Raw genomic sequence first — 18415 nt, forward strand, 5'->3', positions numbered from 1 at the left:
GGGGCGGGAGGATGGATTATAGCGAAGGACGTCAGGAGGGGTTTAAAAAAAAAGGTATAAAAGGAAAGAGCAAGTGGGAAATTGTTGTGTCAAGGTGTGGAGGTGTGGAGAGTCGCCTAGCAGGACAAAGAGAAGAGACGACACAATGAGACAAGACGACCGCGTTGATCATTTCAGCCTTTGGCCTAAAGGGAAAAGGGCTTGAGATGAGGTCAGCTACTGCTAATGTGTTACCCTTTTCAGCCCGGTGACACACCGATGTTTCACAAGCTTTTATTAAAGACCCAGACAAAAAAAAACAAAACAGAATTTTAAATTAAGTAGCGACGATTATTGTGTACGACAATAAAGTACAGCAGAAACTTCAGCAGAGGGTAAAATATTCGTTTTATTGAGCGAAGGCTCGTGTTTGTCTCCGTCTCAAATAACATCCATCCAGCACAAATGGTACGTCAAATCAATACTGTAACTGGAAACCATAATGCATGTGTGTGTGTGTGTGTGTGTGTTTGTCTTTAGGAGGTTGTCAGGACAAAATTGGACTCAAAACTATTGTTTTTAGCTGATCCTTGTGACTCCAAATGGCCTTTTTGAAGGTTAGGACTTGGATTCAAGGTAAGGGGACGCTTTATCTAAGTATGTCCTCACAATTATAGAGACAAGTGTGTGCGCGTGTGAGACAAAGAGTGAGAGTGAGCGAGAGATTAGCTTTGCTAAGAGGGTCAGAAGGTGTCATTAGACCTGATGATGTCATGATCAGATCATCCTCAGGAGTAACTGCGTCAGCTGGGTCAAAAATCCTGTTACAGAGACTGTAACACATTTTTTTATTTGCACATTTACACAAAATATACGCTAAGATCGCAGTAAATTTACTCCCAACAGTTGCCTAACAGTTGTGGACAGACACATACACGTGTGCGTACTTTGGTGAAAATTTGGTTAAAAACATACACAATGTTCAATAAAAGATTAAAAGCACTTCATTGTCATGATGTTGCAGAAAGTAGTTTAAGACAATCTAAATTCAAACATTAGGGATTAGCCAATAAAATACTTGATCCCTAGATTGACGTAATGACAAACGCTTCACTTAACATAAACGGTTGCTTATAGCCATGTGGTAACTGCATGGGTACAAACTGATATCGATATGGGTCGAAATGGAAGTTGATTTATTTTGATTTTATGGCTGTCAAAAAAAAAGTTCAATGAGTGAGTTCTTCTTTCTTTCCAAGATAACTTTCACTTTCGATATCTGCCAGTTATTCAAATGACGGTACATAGAAGCTGACCGTTCTATTTCTCTGCTTTCTCGCGGTCTGTCCGTCCATCTTTTACAAACTTTATCCTCCACATGAGGGTCCAATCTCAGGTGACATGCACTCTTAGAAATAAGGGTTCCTAAAGGGTTCCTTCTACAAGGGCTGAGGTTCTACTTGGAACCATTTGCTTCTGAAAAACCCCTGAAGAAAGGGTTTTTCAAGGGTTCTTGGTAACACTAATGGTTCCAGTAAGAACCATTTTGATCTAGAGAACCCTTTATAACCCCTTTCCCGAATGAATGGTTTTAAAAGGGTTCTTGGTGGAACCCTCCAAAAGGGTTCCAGGTGGAACCAAAAAGGGTTCTCCTATGAGGACAAGCCGAAGAACCTTAAATGGTTCTACTTAGCACATTTATTTCTAAGAGTGTACCCATCCATCCATCCATCCATCATCTACCCATTAATCATCCATTCATCCACAATAAACACCAAAGTAAATTCCTTGCACATAAGTACAAACACATGTCTAAAAGGTTCTACCTGGAGCCAAGAAGGGTTCTCTCATATGAGGACAATCCGAAGAACCTTATATGTTTCTACTTGGCACTTTTATTTCTAAGAGTGTAGGGTGAAAAGTTTTCTAGATATCGCAAACGCAAACAGTTAACCCTCCAAACAACCAAGATTCCACAGAAGAAAAGTTCATTCGTAGTTGTAAACACATTAAAGGTGTTTTTTTTTTAAACTCACTTTTTGCCAATTCCACAAAGTTATTCCTCTCTCCTATAGCATTCGGTTACATTAACATACACGTCAGGCGATTTAGCCGACTTTTAGTACAGTCCACCAGGAAGTGGGGGCACCAAATCCCCATCTCGCCCATGCAGGGCACCGAAATACATAGAGCCGGCCCTGACCATATACAAACTGTACAAAGTAAACATCATGGTAAGATGGAGAGTAGACGGCTGTCACTTTTATAATGGAAACCAGGCAACACCATCACCATCATCCTCATCATCATTATTTATTCATGACTACATAACAGTGTTATTGTTGCTGTTGTTGCAGCCTCCCCCTGCTGCTGCTGCTGTCGCCGGTGGACACTGACACAGGCCTGAACACCGAGGACATAAACGCTGAAATAATTCATCAACATCCCAAATATGTCCTGTCATCTCGTGTGTGTGTGTGTGGTCAGCTGTTCTGCAGTACAGAGTTGAGCTCACACACTCACACTCACACTAACACACAGAGTCAAACCATCGCCACAGTCCGACCACCTCACACCGTCACACAGACCCGCAGAAAACACAGCAAACATCGGCGTCAACTTACCATTGTTGCGCAGAAGCTCCGTGAGTGCGTCCCTGCACGGGAACAACGCAGAGCCGATGTCTCTCTCTCTCTCCCGCTCTCTCTCTCTCTCTCTCTCTCTGCTTCACACACTCACACTTTCCTCATGACTGCCTCGATCCAACCACCACACACACATACACACACACACGACAGGACAGAGCGGTGGAACGGCGCGCGTGCACGCACGGATAAGCGCGCACAATCTGACGTCAATGCATTCCGTCTCGCTCCCGCGCCAGCAGCAGCATCCGCGGCCACGAGCCTCGCGTTCACACGAGAATGAGCGAGTGAATGCTTCACGTGAAGTCCAAGAAAATGATAGAAGTGAAGAGTGGAAGAGCGTGGGATATGTTTTTTTTAGTGTTTGACATGTGTTTGTACTAATGTGCAAGGAATTGACTTTGTTTGTTTACTGTGGATGAATGGATGGATGGATGAATGGGTAGGTAAGTGGGTAGTTACCTTTTGATAGATGGATGGGAAGATGGATGATGAGTATATGGGTACATAGATGCATGGGTAGATGGATGGATGAATGGTAGATAGATGGATAAGTAGATGATGGATGGATGAATGGGTAGATGGATGATGGATGGGTAGATAAATGGGTGAATGGGTAGATAGGTGGATGCATGGTTAAATGGGTAGATGGATGGATGAATGGGTGGAAAAATGAATGGATGAATGGGTAGATGGGTAAATAGCTGGATGGGTAGATTGGTGGATGATTGGGTAGATAGGTGGATAGGTAGACGATGGATGGGCGAAGGGATAAGTGAATGGGTAGATGATGGATAGGTAGATAAATGGGTAGATGGGTGGATGAATGGGTAGATACATGGGTGAATGGGTAGATAGATGGATGGATGGTCAAATGGGTAGATGGGTGGATGAATGGGTGGAAAGATGAATGTATGGATGGGCAGATGGGTAAATAGATGGATGGGTAGATGGGTAGGTAGATGGATGGATGAATGGGTAGATAGATGAATGGATGGATGACAGATAGGTAGATAGATGGGTAAATGGGTAGATGAATGATGAATGGTGGAAAGATGGATGAATGGATGATTAATGGGAAGATCGATGTATAGGTAGGTAAATGGATGGATGGATGGATGGATGGGTAGATACATGATGTTTTAAAGCTCTTTGGGTTGCTCTTGGGAGTCAATGACAATAGTGAATAATGATAATTTGATTTTGAACGGTTTAAAAGTTAGGACAGATGGAGTTGTTGAGAGATGTTGAAATTTGAAAGGAAAGACTGCAAAATATTAACAATAGAAGGATTATTGAATAGTAGTAGTTTATTTAAATCAAATAAGCAATTAGAAAATAATTACAATAATGCAAAACGTGGAGATGATCCAAGACAACCTGAGAAAAAACGTATTTACATAAAGTAATAACAGAAATTATTAATCTTCCTCATGCATTACTGCTTTCTTGTTTCTATGTTTTACCTTTCTGGATTGTGTTGGCAAAATATCAATAGTATAATCCTCCTTCAAACTGTTCACACAACAAACAACTTTGAAAATTAGGATTAAATCAGACTCAGGAGGTTAAAGTAGATATACTTTGTAGAGATTGGTGTATGCATTCTTGTAATGTACTGCACAGAGTCAGAGTCACTGAGGCTGTATTTACATTCCAAACATTCTTCTATTGTTAATGTGGCTTTGATATCCTGCAGAGAGAGTAGCTGTTTCCGTTTTTAGCCACAGTTTGCTCTTCAAGGAACAACCGGCGTGTCCGGAGAGAGAGGAATTCCCACAAGCTTTCCTGCGCAATCCTTAGGTTATTATCATGGAACGGGAAATGTGTTTGTGTCCTTCATCACAATCACACTCACACTCTTGATTCTTACAAGAATGTCAAGGTTTTGCTGTTTCAGATTTCAAGCAGCTCATGCACTGTAACCACAACAGCTGATCTCATCCCATCACTGTGGACTCTTTGTTTCAGCTCAGGAGTAGCACAACGGGGCCATCTAGTGGTTCACATGCATGTTTTAATATTGTTTACATTATTTTATTTTTTTTTACAAATTGGAGGTGCACCACATACTGGGAAAACATGGTTGTCACGGCAACCCAGAAACAGATCACAGGCAGGTGTCTGTTTACATTCATCGACAGTGGTGAATAAAAGTGAATTAAAAACTGGAGGAATTTTCCAAAAGCTGCATTCAGCAGGTTACAACATGCAGGTGTGTGAAAGGCCTAGTTTCCCCAGGAGGCAAATACTACAATAATATAACAAAATATACAGTAATAGAATGAAATGCATTTACAATAGAAGATAAAGTGGTAGAAGATGATTGAATCAATAAAATTATGGCCTACAAAACAAGACTTTCATGTAGAAAAAAAAAAATATATGGTGTCCGTTTTGGATGATTATTTTTCAGAGAAGAAACATTTAATTTATGTTATCCACCACTTCAAATCTGAAATAATCCCAGTAAAAATCTTCACTGGGTTACTGGCACAAGGCTTAAGGCCCATTTATCCTCCATTTTTGTCCCTTTCACATCTGCCCGCTGGTATGGACGTTCGGTTCGTCATGAACTGAACTTGACATGCCTCCTGAAAGGGACGGATTTTTTTAAGTGAGCCATTTGGCCAGAACGCGGGTGAGCCACCGCCATCTGGACTATCTGTAGCGGGTTTCACAGCACAGGTCGGGAGAGGCCTGTTAGCAGTAGTCCAGACAGGAGATGCTCGGAGCTGGGTAGCCAGTTGGGTTAGGTACAGCCTGATCTTCTTGGAATCCTGGAAGGAGCCAGAGATTGGGAGTCGCTATTAATGCAGATGTTATGATGTATTTTCTGTAACTCACGACTGTTTTGTAGCTGCTGCTGAATCACCATGCGGTCTGCTGCTGATGTCGTCATGGTGAGATGGTGTGTCCTGGCTTGGTGACGTGGTAGCAGGATTGTGCCCCCATTTGAAGTAGGGGCCATGATGGATGATGTCCTGAAATCGCATCTTGATGGATCTGCCCGCGCTCGAGAAAATCCTGGCGACGGTGTTCCTCTTTTTGGTCTGAGCAGTCAGGTGGCTCCTCAAGGCCTTGATGACGACGTCGTCAGCTCGCTGAAGTTCGGCCAGAAGCATCTGGGCAGAGTCAGACCTCTGGGACAGGTCACTGAACACGGCCTCGCAGGTCTTGTTGAGGGCTTTGCTGGTGGAGATGTCTTTCAGCTTGATCTGTTGCAGGGCCTTTTCTGACACAGCCTGGACAATCCTTTTGAAGTCTGCTTGACACAACGACGCCTGGGCCTTCTTCATGGTGCACATGAGAAGCTCCGTCACCACCATGATGAGCAGTTTGTAGTTCTCAACGTGACTTTCCAACATTGCTGCGGACTCAGCAAGCGTCGAGACGTCGGGATCGTCTGCATCTTCTTGATCGCAGACGGAAGGAGACCACGTTAAGTCCATGTCGTCGTCACAGTACACGGAGTTGTCCATGTCTTGCTCATTCGCTGCGGTGATCAGGGTGGCGTCGGTCTCGGTGAGGATGGTCATCACTGCTTCATCTGAAGTGAAATAAGAGATGTCGCAGAGACTCTTCCTTACGGTCAGTGCATGGGGTAGTAGCAAATGGGCTGCATGTATTGGGGCGGTGCTGCTCTTGTCCCGTTTTTGAGGCGAACACTTGCACTTGTCCAGGGGCATGCATTCGATTATTTCTGCAGCTAAGCTGACGAGCGTGTCCATCGTTTTGAAATCGATGCACTTACACTTGGAGATCTTTTTGATGTGCACTTGAGTTGAACACATCTCCAAGGCAATGCGGCTGTTCACTTTGGCCGCCGCATCCGTGGCAACCATCCTGGTGAACTGGCGCAAACTCTTGCAGTCCACGTGAGAAGCGTTTAGCGCGCGGGCGAAACAAGACGGAAGGACGTCCGCCATGTTCGACAGGACGTGGCCCTCGTCGACGCCAAAGAAACACCGGGTGCTTTCCACAGACGTCCAACTGTACAACAGCTGTTTTTTTCGCCCCCACTCGGACAGGATGGGCTTGATGTGATCCATGATGTGTAGTTCAACGGTATGAATAAAGTGTCGCGATAATTCGACCAAGGGCCTGAAAAACTCTTTATCCCGAGACTCTCTCTTGTCTCGGTAGTTGTGAATCAAAGAGGTTACATATGTAAACATCATGAGGTTGGACACAGTGACTGGGGGAGGATAGACAAACGCGATCAGTCCGAGATGTGACGACTTTGTGGTTGTTGTCGAGTCTGCGCTCATTTTCCAGGTTTGTGGGTTCGATGTTAGTTGTTGTTTTTGGCAAAACGCAGCTGCAATGCTGCTTTACTGGTTCTCTTTTCTTGGCCTCTTTCTCCATAGGCCTATGAGTACTGAGTAGGTGGTGTTTTTGTTTTGGTAATTAGCATCAAAAATGCGGCATTGCTGCATTGACCTGCAGTTATTTAACCTGCAACTTAATTTTCAGAGTTTTTCAACACAGCTCAAACTTCTCCAACACAGCTTGCCTTCACGTTTAATTGTAAAGGCACACGGCTCATGAACACACAACATCAAAGACTTATGAGGCTTTTAAGTTGCCATGACAGAAACCTACAGAGAGCAGTTGAGTGGAGAACACAGAGCATCTTGAAATGACTTGAAATGTTCCATAATAATAGTCAGCATCACCCTGAACAAGGAACCATTGAAAATATTAGCAAACCTCTTAAGGAATCATTTCTGAAGATTTTTGAAATTGACTAAATTATCCATTTGCCCTGATGCACTTTGACAGTGGTTGCGATTTTGAGGTGTAAATTGGGATTTTGAGGTATAAGAATGAGAAGAACTGTGACAAAGAACTTTTACAGTTGTTTTTATTATTATTATTCCTATTAATTTTTTTTTATGATTTCATGTTCAATGGCAATTGGCATCTGTAATTAGTTGCATTACTCTGTTCTTGTAGATCCAAGTTCAGGAGATGTTCAGAAGAAATTCAGAGGAAGAATCTTGAAGGATTCGATAAGCAATAAACAAACGTTAAATGTTCAGGTGCGTTTTTTGTAGTCGGGACTTTCAAACTCCAACACTGAAATCAATGAAATTTTGATTCCGTTACACCCCTGATACAAGATGAATTTAATTCCGTTTAAGCTTTTGATTGAGGGAGATCTTGAAAAATAAGTCAACTTTGGTTTCTTTATTCAATGCAGTTGCATTTATCAAGTCGAGTAAAGGTGAACTATTACAGAAATTATAGAGCTTTAAAAGCAGTGGTTGACTAAATGTACTTTTTTTCTGTCAAAGAATAAATCCCAACAGCCTTCAGTATCCACCAATGATACTTTTACCTCTGGCTTGTTTTGTCTACAGTTTTTTAGGGTCTGTAGCCGTCTCACTTAAAAAGTAATGTATTTAATTATCAAGTTTTATTGGCCTGCATAGAAACCAGTGCAGATGTGTTAAACTCACTACACCAAGTCTCACGTGATTTATGAAATCTGTGTACCCCCAATCAGCCTCTGATAAATGTGGCACCTGAAAATTTACACAATTTGAGAAAAAACTCAATATATTTCCCATTCAAAAAAGGAACTGAATATTGAATCAAATGAAACGGATTTATTTTTTGTATTAAAGTACAAACCAAGTATTCCTATGAAATGCAACTGTAAAAACACAGCAACAGCTATTTACAGTAAACAATACACATTGTCCATTTATGTACTTCACAGTGCATCGTGCCACAGCTTGAAGCAGTTCTTCTTTGAAGAGAGGCAGAGAGGAACCTTACATTTCTGACAATACACCGCCGTCTTCACCCTGGGAAATCCAGAATCGAGACACTTCCTGCAGTGCTTCCTGGCCCTCCCTTCCCTTTGGTCGTAGAACATGGGCATGCAAGAAGCGGGGGGCGGCGGTGGCGGCGACGGATCTGCTGAGCGTTCACCAAACTCCAACATGCTCCTGACCAATTTCTCCCTGAAGGTCTTCTGAGTGAGGGCCCTTTTCAGTTTGGGGTCCTTCCCGATCTTGAACAGCTCCGTGTGCAAGAGGAAGCCGTTGACGACGGCGATGTCCACAAAGTGGAAAAAAAAACTCTTGTACCATTTCGTCTTCCGACGGAAGGAGTAAAATGAAATGAGTGCGTCGGACAAATCTACACCGCTCGTGTGCTTGTTGTGGTCCAAGACGCAGTCCGGAACAGGTACGGATTTGAATTTCCACGTGCCAGGCACCTTCACTCGTCTCTTCACCGTATGTCCACTGTAAGACCGATGCACCGTGGAGCACATGGAAACCCTACTGGAGTCCATCCACTTCACGAAGAGGAGTTTGTCTTTCCTCATCCAACGAATGTCCCCCCGCTCAGCATTTTCGGACAGGTCGTTGGTCTTGCTCTGTGGGAAGCCACTGTAGTATCTCTTGATCGTTCCACAGCAGCCAATGTTCTTTTTGGACAAAGCGGTGAAGAGAGCGGGGCTCGCGTTGTCGGTGTACAACGTGTAGCCACTGCCAAGGACAGGAAAAACCATGAGGTCCGTCACAGCCCAGTAATTCAGATTGTGTTTGCCCGAGTTTGCCTCCGTTTTACCTGAGTACACGTTGAAATTCCATGTGTAGCCTATCGACGAATCGGCCAGCACAAACAGTTTGTAACCCCACTTCGTGGACTTGTTCTTGAAGCACTGCTTCATACCGGTGCGGGCTTTTGTGGCGACCATCCGCTCGTCAATGGCCAGATTCTGATAGGGCTGGAAATTGGCTTTGCAGGCGCTCACAATGTTGTCGTACAGGGGCTTTATTTTGAAAAGTCTGTCGTACTTGGCAGTGTTCCTTTTCTTTTCGTTTTCTGCGTCTTCGCTCGGGTCGCTCAGGTGAAGTGACCACAAAATGGCCTCAAATCGGTCCCGAGTCATCTTCTTCTTGGGGAAGGAGAAGTTGTACGGCCATTCCTGCCTCCAGTAATCCGACCTGTGGTGGACCGACACGAGGCCGGTGTAGATGATAATGGATAAGAATGTGTAAAAGTCCTTCACCGTGAGCACTTCCCACTTAAACTTCAGCCCAGCTTTCTTTCTTCTGGCAGCGTTGGCGTTTGTGTTTTCAATTATGGTTTTGACTGCAGATTCAGAGAAGAACAGCTGGAAGAGGCTGAGGGGAGACCACGCTATGGTGGTGTCAAATGTGGGGCCAGGTGTCCGGGCCGGCATGAATCTGAGCGGATTGGGTTTGATGTCCTCCTCCTCTCTGTCTTGCCACTTGTCCCCGTCCCCATCCCCAATCTCTGCGAATGTCAACCTCGTTTTTCTAGACCTTTTGCTAGCTCGAGTAGGACTTCGAAGCGGAGAGCGCGCTCTCTTCCGCCCATAGGTGCAGGTAGGTGGCGACGGGTCTGACTGAGGTGACTGTGAGGGTTGTCCATCTCCCAGGGTGGAGCAGAGTGATTTCTGATGATCAGAGGTGGAGGTAGGTGCTAACAGGCGTGCTTTCTCCTGCTGAGAGGAGGGGGTAGGTGCTGATGAGCCTGGTTGAGATGACTGTGATGGTTGTACATCTCCCGGGGTGGAGCAGCGCGCGTTCTTCTGTTGAGAGGTGGAGGTAGGTGCTAATAGGAGTGCTTTCTCCTGCTGAGAAGAGGCGACGGCAGGTGCTTCTGGGCCTGATTGAGTCAACTGTGTCGTTTCTAAATCTTCCAGGGTGGAGCAGCGACGTGCCGTTTTCCGCTTTTGTGTTGATGATCTTCTGGCAACGGGTGAATCATCACCCTCATAGTCGGCGCTGTCGTCACTAGAAACCAAAATGTAGAAGAAAAACAAATGTTCAGACTTTCATCCCATATATTCAAGTTCCTTTCCATATATTCAGACTTCCATTACATATATTCAGATTTCATTCCATATATTAAAGTTTATTTCCATATATTCAGTCTTCAATTCTATATATTCAGTCTTTCATTCCATATATTCAAGTTCCTTTCCATATATTTGTTTCATTCCATATATTCAAGTTTCATTCCATATAGTCTTTCATTCTATATATTCAAGTTTCATTCCATATACAGTCTTTCATTCTATATATTCAGACTTTCATTCCACATATTCAGACTCTCGTCCCATATATTCAAGTTTCATTCAATGTATTCAAGTTTCTTTCCATATATTCAGACTTCCATTACATATATTCAAGTTTCATTCCATATACAGTATTTCATTATATTCAGATTTCATTCCACATATTAAAATTTCTTTCCATATATTCAGTCTTTAATTCTATATATTCAGTCTTTCATTCCATATATTCAAGTTCCTTTCCATATTTGTTTCATTCCATATATTCAAGTTTCATTCCATATATTCAAGTTCCTTTCCATATATTCAGACTTCCGTTCCATATATTCGTTTCATTCCATATACTCAAGTTCCTGTCCATATATTCAAGTTTCATTCCATATACAGTCTTTCATTCTATATATTCAGACTTTCATTCCATATATTCAAGTTCCTTTCCATATATTCGTTTCATTCCATATATTCAAGTTTCATTCCATATACTCAAGTTCCTGTCCATATATTCAAGTTTCATTCCATATACAGTCTTTCATTCTATATATTCAGACTTTCATTCCATATATTCAAGTTTCTTTCCATATATTCAGTCTTTAATTCTTTATATTCAGATGTAATTCCATACATTCAAGTTTCATTCCACATATTCAGACTCTCGTCCCATATATTCAAGTTTCATTCAATATATTCAAGTTTCTTTCCATATATTGAGACTTCCATTCCATATATTCAAGTTCCTTTCCATATATTCAGACTTCCATTCCATATATTCAAGTTTAATTCCATATACACAGTCTTACATTCCATATAGTCTTAAACTTCCTGAATGACATGCCATAACACAACATATACACAAACCCAATGCTGTGTCATATAATCAGACTAAAAACTAAGCCAGAATCATAGACGCCAGTTCTAAACACAGTTAGAAGACAGTCCATACCTTGCAGACGGCGGGGGAACGTAATCTAAATCGTCTTCCGTGTCGTCAGGATACAACAGATCGTCATCCTCTGACGAAGAGTCAGAGACACTAACATTACTCGAGGTGTCGTCTCCCAGCACGACCTCGATGCTGTAACACGTCTGACCTTCATTGTCTTCTTCATCAGACATGTTGTCTTTTATTCACCAACAAAGTCCACAAAATGAGCCGCGACACCAAAACAAACTTGTGCTGTTCGCGCTGCTCTGCTCTCCAATGACTGCAGCCGAGGTGCATTATGGGACTAACGCTACTGCGCATGCTCCGTGGACCGCGGAACCCGGAAATAAGTCCTCGAAGTTAGTGAAGACACGCCAAACAACAACGACAACAACAACAACACACTCGCTGAATCTGAGGTAATGTGTGAAAAGAACAACATTTATATCTCTTGTCCACCTATGGTCACAGCTCGCCCCGACTCGGCACGGTTCGGTAATAGTACCTGCACCAGACTCCTCTGTTAAATATTGAGATTTTAGACATTTCCCTGGTAATTGTCGGATATTAACCCACGTTTTTAGGATTTTTACGTGTTTTTAACTGATCTACAGTTCGGCATTATTCGGCTCGATTCGTGTGTCTTATATCTTGGATATGTGGAAGGAGCTGGTTATTGTTATGATTCCTGTCTGTGTGTATGGAGCATGCGCAGTTCGTAATCAACACAGTTGTCATCAAAGCGTTGTTTTTGTGACATTTTGTCATCAAACCTTTGGTTTTGTTATATGTGAACCTCTATTTTGCCCTCTTTTAACTGTAACTGAATCATCAGAACATACAACCTGTTAAGTAGTGTGTGAAATAAAACCTCATAAAGACACTCGAGTTGTAAGGGAGTTTATTGTGCTGTGGTAAGCAGTTTAGTAAAAACCTGGACAGACAACAAATAGAACACATAAAGCAGGACCAAAACAGAACCTTCAAGTACTCCCAGAACAAGTTCTCCAGGTTCTTCACGTTTCCTGGAAAAAAAAAGGGAAAGTTAAATCTAATCTAAAGAAAACTCTCATTCTCCAATATAGGAACAACGTATAGGTAAACGTATCATTAGTGGATATTGAAGGCTGTTATACATTCAATCCAATGGCAATTGAATGTTCAGTTTTCAGCTTTTACTGCTATAATTTCTCTAATGTTTGGCCTTTATTTGACTTTATAAAGCAGCCTTTTTATGACAACGCAACCCGTTAATTTTATTAATTCCATAATTTATAAATATTGTTTTAAAAACTGTACAATGACATTATGTGTCCACTTACATGTGCGAGTGTGTGCGTCACTTCTTTATCTTCTGTTCCAGCTGTGGCCACCAGGTGTCCTGCTGCTTGGTGGAGCCTACAACAATCAATTTAGAAATCAACACAATATTTAAAACTTCTATTATGAAGTATAGGTAGAAAGGGCATTTGATGTGTACATTATGGGAGCTCAACGCTAATGGGTGTTTTGCAGTCAACTCAATTTCCAAAAGCTATTTGTTCTGCTGGAGCCAATTGCTCCTATAGCTGTGTTTCTTTAGACATTATAACATCATAAAAGAGTCAAAATCAAGCCTCAGTCAATCATAAAGTTAGGAATTAGAAACCGGTTTTGATTCTACTCACAATTGCTACTATGCATACTAAATATACTAATTGGGAAGCCTATGTTGACTGCGCTGCTCCCAGTGTCTGTCACACAAACACAGCACTTCCCTTACATTAACATTAACACAATTTTAGCAGACTGGAGATTAATTATCTACCTATTATCGTTATTAATAAAGTAAGAACTGGCGGGGCCCGAGGATTGAGCCTTGTTGCACCCCATGAGAGAGAGAGGAGCTGTGGAGGACACAAACTCATCCAAATGAACAGAGAATCCGTGTTTTATGCCATAGCCTATACAAGTAATATCTCAAATTCTGATAAAACTAAGCATTTACAAAAAGTTCTAAACTAAAAAAATAACATCGTCAGCCAGAGTTTGCCGCGTTCTTACCTGTCCACGCTGCCACGCCATTGTCCCAGGATCAAGGGCAGACCCTTTTAACCTTTCTTCTAATTTTTCGATTTTAATTTTGATTCCTAATTCTTTAGGATAGTATAGTCGAAGTTTTATGTTGCCTTCTTGAGGGGCCCTTTTGTCTCTGCTCTTGCCCTCCGTCTTTTCCAACTCCTTCCCCAGTCTGCAAAAAAGGGGGAGGAAAGTTTACTCAGATACGAACTAACTTTACACAACAATAATAATAATAACAATAATCTGTGTGTGTGAAATACACTTGTACTGGACATAAAGTACCTAAAAGGGATACTTTTCCTTAAGTATCCCTTAAGTATCTTACCAGATAACAATTTTGGTAGTTGAAGTCACATTTTCGAATATTACTTAAAAGTACTTAAAGTATAGAACATTTACAGTACTTAAGTTTCAAAAGTAATTTTCTGATATACAATGTATTTCAGTTTTTGGAGTTGGGATTGAGCCATGGTAGCTCAGTGGTTGTGGGTTCAATCCCTGGCTCTGCTTGGCTGTGTGTGTCCTTGAGCAAGACACTGTGTGTGAATAGGTATGAAACTAGAAAGCCTCTATATATATAAATACGTACGAGTAACAAAGATAGTTAGAGGAAATGGAGTAGAAGTACAAGTTGCTCTGTAGAAAACACTGGAATAATGAATGTTTGTCTATTTCTGATTAAAGGTGCCATATGTAAGAATGTGGCCAAAAACAGTTACTACATTCAAATACAAAATACAGAGGTATTTAAGGTTTCGTTTCCTGACGTAACTGGCAACCCGTGGTTGCTCTGCAGCTGAGACTCTACTGATTGCATGATTGGTAGATGTTGGTAGGTGGCGCCACATGCCAAAACATGATTTCAAAACATAAACATGATTTGCAGTCTGCAAAATATTTTTTTTAATGCAAATATTTTGGCTGCACTGTTGTTGTTGGTGAGTTCAGTTTGTTATATGAACATTATTCCTGAGTCTCTGTGACATATTAGGAGGATTTTATGGCCAGTTGCTTTAGATTTATTACATAATGCACTTTTAAATCTAACTTTGCTCATATTTACAACTATTGTTTTTGCTTATACTTGTTTTTTAATATAGATTCCATGCTAAGCGAACCACACTGCGTTTGTTAAGATACTTACTGACATACAGTATAGCATCAGCACACTTTCTCTTCTTTAGACTCACTAACCAAAGGTTCTTTCTTCATTTTCTAATACCTCGTACAAAATTATCACTCCAGACTAAACCGATGTGAGTTATTCCTGCTACATTGACTTGATTGATACTCACCGTTTGACTTCAGCGGCCAGCTCCTTTATTTCGTTTTGAAGTGCCTTGATCTGGCTCTGCAGTGCCGACACCTTTTCACGTTTTCCTTTCAGTTTCTGCAACTAGTAAAAAGAGAGGACATCAACAACATGAGAAGAAGAAGTAGAAGTTCTCATTCTCCACCCATGCTAAAACAACATGGCTGCTTGTACCTGTTTTTTGTTTCGCTCCACCAGCTGCTGAACACTAAGGTGTTTAGAGAGCACATCTTCCTCTCTGTCCTGGCGACTCAGCTGGGCGCTGACCACACCCCGAGGCCCAGTGTAGCAGTTATCTGCAGGAGGAGTGAGTCTGATCCTCTTCAGCTTCTCCACCAAAGCTGCAAACATGATGTTTTTCATCAGACAGGGCCTCGGTACGAAGGTCCGTCTGCACTGAGGGCAGCTGCAGCGACGGTTGTCTTCTTCTACATCCCAGTTGGTTTTAATGCAGGTCATACAGAAGCTGTGTCCACAGGGAATAGTCACGGGATCTGTCAGCGGTTCAAGACAGATTGGACAGCAGATCATTTCCTGCTCCAGATGACCTTCGCTCTGCCCCATATCTCAGCCCTGAAGTGTTCTTCTTTGCCTGACTGCCTCCAACGTGAGCTTTCCTCTCTTTCCTTTGCTAAATTCTGCTCCTAATAGTTTCTGTACGCCACAGTTTAAAGCTCAAAGTTCTTCAAAGGTTCACACGTTCTTCATAGCAGTTCAAACTTGGAACAACACTTCATAGTTCTTCATAGCAATTTAGAAATTCAAAAGTTCTTCAATCCAGTTCAAAGTTCTTCATAGCAGTTCAAAGTTCTTGAACACACTTCATAGTTCTTCATAGCAATTCTTTTCAATACAAAGTTCAAAATTCTTTGAGATAAGGTCTCGGGTAAATAGTGCAATCTAGAATTTGAGCCTATTGTTATCCTGCAGATTATTATTATATCTGTGGCTTACCGGTCATTTTTGAGGGGCTCCCGGACCCGTGTGTTGCTCAAGGGCTCTGCAGCGCCCCCTAGGGCAAAATTGAGTTCCACCGAATTTCCTGAAACTTGGTGGGAAGATGTTATAGACCAACAAAATGAAAAACATAGACTGCAACCATGGTCTCAACTCAACAGGAAGTTGAATTTTGGCGACCATTTTGGCGATTTGCACCCAAATTTACACGAGGGTCCTATCATGACTGCGTGCAGTCTAGTTGCGTGCAGTCTAGTTTAACTAGTATTCATTGTGTGATGTCAATGGTCAGTCATGTCTGGTTTATTGCTTTGGAGATGACCAAAATGCCATAGTGCCATTTTATGTTTGGCCACTAGAGGCGGTATAAGCCAGATAAATGGCGTGTTGTTAGCAGCCTGAATCTGATTGCATTCCTTGTTTAGACTAGTACGGTATAGTAGTATCGTACACAAGGACAACGAAAACACCACTTTCTCTTCATAACACTTTTATTTTCTTTAATACAGGGAAATTCCGAGCTTAACCAGAAACAAAAACTTAAGAAAAAATGCAAAACATGGCTACCACCACCCAATAAACAGGCCCACGATGTCACTCACAATTGTTGTCTTTAAAAGGAACCCCGGCTATAAAACTTGTAGTTCTTAAAAGATAAATGTTAGTATCAGTTATAATAAATTGATATAAAAAACCTTCTTGATGTCTTCGTTTTTATAAAATTTGTAAAAATAGTTTAACTCGTAGGTCGCCATTGTTGTTTACGTTGCAATGCACTCTGGGTAGTGACGTATAAAGGTTGTACTGGGGGCTTCGGGACCCTGTTGTGACTGTTCAGCATAAACATGTCATCTGTTCGGCCTTTTTCAATTTGAACCCGAGCGAAACATACAGGAGGAGGACAGCACTGACAATGTTTCACAAAACGAGCATCAAAATGAAGCGCAAGAAAGACGGGATGAGGCGAGAGTGGGACAAAACTGGTGGTGTACGTGCGGCAACTGCGTCTCCATATATGTATATACAGTGAAGCGGCGACTGCAGACGCGGGTTGTCTGCTCAGGAGAGCATCCAGCGTCTCTCGTCTCTGCCGTTTTTTAACGCAAATTTCACTCGCTTCACGCCGGCGTTTAGGCTCCTTATGTGGGAGAATTGTCGGACAGGCATTTTGTTTAAGTCTCCGTTTGTATCCACCCGCTCCGGTGAGGTCTTTTAGCAGCTGTGGTCGACTAAAAGCCTCAAATGCTTCTGGCGAAAAATGTCGAGAACACAGCCGCGGATCTTTAGGAAGTTGTGTCCTTCATCTTCCCACTCCTTTCTCCTCTTCTTGTCAGTGGGAAAGCTGTGTAAACTCACAGCACTTCCCTTGTTGCCTTTCGATAAAAGCCAATCGAAAGTCGACCACGGCTGCTAAAAGACCTCACCGGAGCGGGCGGATACAAACGGAGACTTAAACCAAATGCCTGTCCGACAATTCCCCCACATAAGGAGCCTAAACGCCCGCGTGAAGCGAGTGAAATTCGCGTTAAAAAGCGGCAGAGACCAGAGACGCTGGATGCTCTCCTGAGCAGACAACCCGCGTCTGCAGTCGCCGCTTCACTGTATATCCATATATGGAGACGCAGTTGCCACACATACACCACATGTTTTGTCCCACTCTCGCCTCATCCCGTCTTTATTGCTATGTTTCGCTCGGGTTCGAATTGAAAAGGCTGAACAGATGACATGTTTATGTTGAACAGTCACAACAGGGTCCCGAAGCCCCAGTACAACCTTTATACGTCACTACCCAGAGTGCATTGCAACGTAAACAACAATGGCGACCTACGAGTTAAACTATTTTTACAAATTTTATAAAAACGAAGACATCAAGAAGGTTTTTTATATCAATTTATTATAACTGATACTAACATTTATCTTTTAAGAACTACAAGTCTTACAGCCGGGGTTCCTTTTAATAGTTAATAGTTAATAATAATGATGTGGTTAGTACAAATGTTTTTATTTGATGAATTTTATTTAATGAATTTCTAATAAAATATCAGTCAGTGTAAACATTACAGTGCAACATTATCAGATTTGTAGTTCACACAGTATACCAGTATTGTATGTCTTCTAATACACATATTAATGCAGCTTTTGAATTCACTTTTAATTACGATAACGTACGATAATGTATTAAGCTGTGATATATATACATGAACAATATGAAAAGATTTGCCAAGAAAATATCATATTATCATACTATTTCCTGAGAAATTGCATTGGTAAAAAAAAATATAGATGTATAAATGAGCAAGGTTCAAACACAATTTATAGCAGTATTTCTTGTGTACATTTCCACTAGGGCTGTAACGATACACAAACTCACGATTCGATTCGTATCCCGATTTTTGACCCACGATTCGATACATTCCACGATTTTTTTTAAATTTGAAAAACATTTTATTTTAACATTTACTTATATAGCAACT

Source organism: Microchirus variegatus (assembly GCF_963457635.1).
Source record: "Microchirus variegatus genome assembly, chromosome: 8".
Classification (NCBI taxonomy): Eukaryota; Metazoa; Chordata; class Actinopteri; order Pleuronectiformes; family Soleidae; genus Microchirus; species Microchirus variegatus.